General features: G+C 43.7%; 1 pseudogene; it reads left to right on the top strand.

Annotated features, from left to right (window-relative positions):
• Nucleotides 1–963: 963 nt before the first annotated feature.
• Nucleotides 964–2685, top strand: LOC139713281 (uncharacterized; annotated as a pseudogene).
• Nucleotides 2686–3431: the final 746 nt, after the last annotated feature.

The following is a 3431-nucleotide window of genomic DNA, read 5'->3' as shown; positions in this document are numbered from 1 at the left end:
CAAATATTGAATATTGAGTGATTGGCAGCAGCTGTTTTTATGGAGGGTACGTAGTGTATGTGTGTGCAGTAATCAATTCATAGTGAAATATAAGCTAGTCTTCAGGGGTGGTAGTTATACCATTATTATAGTTGCTACCAAGCACAGTGTATCCAGATAAAATGGTTAAATTTCTACACAGTCTTATGCCTAAGCTTTATACCTAATTAAAGGACAAGTTCACCTTCATATACATATGTGGATTGTGTGAATGCAACAATATCAGTAGAACACATCAGTGAAAATTTGGGGAAAATTGGACAATCCGTTCAAAAGTTATGAATTCTTTAAGTATCTGCACAGTCACTGCTGGATGAGAAGACTACTACAGTGTGTGATGTCACATGCGTACAAGGAAAGTAAAAAGAGAATTTCATAAAACTTTAATTTTTGAATAAAGTACACATTTCTTTGACTTGCTACTGACGTATGTTAAGGGTAATATTATTCCCCCTGCCTTCTGAAAGAGAGAAGATGAGTATTCTTTTGTTGTGCGAGAAAAGTGAAAATATGTTGATTTTTCTTTATTCTTTATTTGAAATATCGCTGTACACATGTGACATCACAAACTATAGTGTGGTAGTTAAGTTTTGCCCCACTCCACCCAAGGTCGATCAGATAGCACTCAGCCAAGACCTCTCTACTTTCTACCGCAGGTTACGCCTCAAAGAGTTTTTTCTCGATGAACCCCCTTCTGCTCCTGAGCCCTTTCATCCTAAAAGCTCATGGATTCCCCCCAAGAACAGAGTTCCCTCCCTGGAAATGTACATCGAAGCTGTCTCATCTCAAGTCCACTCCGCAGATACGCTCGACATTGCATCACATGACAATCTCCCAAAGGAAGAACGCCAGGCTCTCTCATCTCTCAAAAACAGGCCTGACATCATCATCAAGCCCGCAGACAAAGGATCAGCTGTTGTAGTAATGGACCGCCAGCAGTACATCGATGAAGCCATGAAACATCTCCGCAATCCTTCCCACTACACACTTCTTGACTTTGATCCCACCGATAATTTCTCCCAACAGATCCAGTCGACACTCGATGACATGAAGGAACATGAACACCTCACCAAGAAGGCTCACAAATTTCTCTCCCCCGTTAATGCCAAACCTGCCCGATTCTATCTCCTCCCCAAGATCCACAAACCTGGCAATCCCGGTCGTCCCATCCTCTCTGGAAATGGTTCCCCAACAGAGAACATCTCCCTCTTTGTTGATCACCACATTAAACCTCTTGTCTCACTCGCACCCTCCTACATTCATGACACACCAGACTTTCTCAGGAAACTCGATGACATCAAGGACCAGATACCCGAGACAGCAATCATCGGTACTTTCGACGTCTCCTCTCTCTACACCAATATTCCCCACGATGAAGGTATTCTAGCCTCCTGTGAGGCTTTGACTTGCAGCGGCCATTCCAACCCCCCCATATCTGACATCAAATCCCTCATGTCACATGTACTGACGAAAAACAACTTCACATTCATGGACAAGCACTACCTACAGGTATCTGGCACAGCTATGGGTACCAGGATGGCTCCCTCCTTCGCCTGTCTCTTCATGACCAAGCTAGAGCAGCAGATGTTAGATTCAGCCCCCTGTCGTCCATGGATCTGGTGGCGCTACATCGATGACATTTTCTTCATCTGGACCAGGGAGGAAGAAAGCCTCCATACTTTCATTGACCACATCAATTCTTTCCACAGAACCATCAAATTCACTTCTGATTTCTCCCAAGAAAAGACCAACTTCCTCGATGTCACCGTTAGGAAGGAGTCTAACCATGTCACCACCACTCTCTACACTAAACCCACAGACACCCATCAGTACCTCCACTCAGCCAGCTGCCACCCCCGCCACTGCAAAACCAGTATCCCTTACAGTCAAGCCCTCAGACTTCGCCGTATCTGCTCTGAGGATTCTGAGTTTTCTTTCCATGCCAGGAACCTGAAGAGACATCTCGCAGCCAGGGGCTATGGTACCAGGAGAATTCAACAAGCCATCAACAAAGTTCGTTCTCTCCCCAGATCTGAAGTTCTCAAACCGAAAACCAACAAGCAGGACATCACTGACAGAATACCCCTTGTGACCACTTTCCATCCCAATCTACCCTCTCTCCACAATATCCTTCGTGATAATCACCATATCCTTCACACCTCTGATCGTCTCTTACAGGCCGTCCCAGATACTCCCATCCTGGCATACCGACGCCCCCACAACCTTAAGGATCTCATCGTCCGTGCTGAAGTACCCTCCCTCACTGACAATTCTTCTCCTTTACAGCATGGCACATTCAAATGTTCAGCCAGTAGGTGCATCATTTGTAGCATACACATCCATGAGAGTGACTCTTTCACCAGCAACTCTACCGGCCTCTCTCACCACACAAAGGGAAACATCACTTGTACTACCACTAATGTTGTGTATCTCATCACTTGCAGAGTTTGTAGAATCCAGTATGTTGGGGAAACCAAGACTACACTCAAAAGACGCTTCTATGGACACAGATCTACTGTCAACACAGCCAAGCTCGACACTCCAGTGGGCCACCATTTCAATCTACCCGATCATTCCATCACTGATATGACTCTACAGGGCATTGAATCTTTAGGCACTCGTCCAGACACAGTCAGAACCAGCAGAGAGAAGCTCTGGATGAGACGACTTCACACTATCCAACCCCATGGCCTCAACATCCAGGAGGGAAATGACTAACCACCTTTATTTTTTCATTATTATTACCACCTTTATTTTTTCATTATTATTACCACCATTATTATTTTTTTCTCTTTTTCATTTTTTAATTTCATTTTGTTCTTTCTTTGCGCTTTTTTCATTTGCAGATCCTTTTTTCCCCAATTTATTCCTTCCTATAGCCCGAGTCTTTTTTATACAGCCCTTTCCGCCTACACATACACACACTAGGTTTGTTTGTTTATACATACTTGTGCTTATTTTGCCCTGCCTGCTTATCTACATACATGTATACAATTTTCTCTCCCCTAGTTTTCACATGTGCTTTATTTTATTTCTTTTATCTATCTATCTGTATATATTTATATATATATTAATTATTTTTTTCATTACTGTTATTCCATTGTCACTTTTGCCATTACTATATGTGTATATACTTTGATATGTTTGATTACTTCCTTTTGTTGCCTCCTCCTGGTACACCTTTAGGGCTCCCTGTTTGTTCAGCCCCCCCCCCCCCCCCCCTCCCCTTCCCTTGCTGTTGCTTTTTTCACTCTTTCCCTTTCCATATCCTTCTGGTGTTCCTTATCTTCTTTGATGTTGCCTCCCTATTCATCCTTTCCTTCAATGGTTGCCTCCTTGATCCTCATGATCATTACTGACCCTCCTCCGCCTTTTGTCTGTCCGCTCTCCTC

Source organism: Diadema antillarum, unplaced genomic scaffold (assembly GCF_040938485.1).
Source record: "Diadema antillarum isolate AM-2024a unplaced genomic scaffold, OU_Dant_1.0 scf00000005, whole genome shotgun sequence".
NCBI lineage: Eukaryota > Metazoa > Echinodermata > Echinoidea > Diadematoida > Diadematidae > Diadema > Diadema antillarum.
This window is presented reverse-complemented; position numbering and strand designations above follow the sequence as displayed.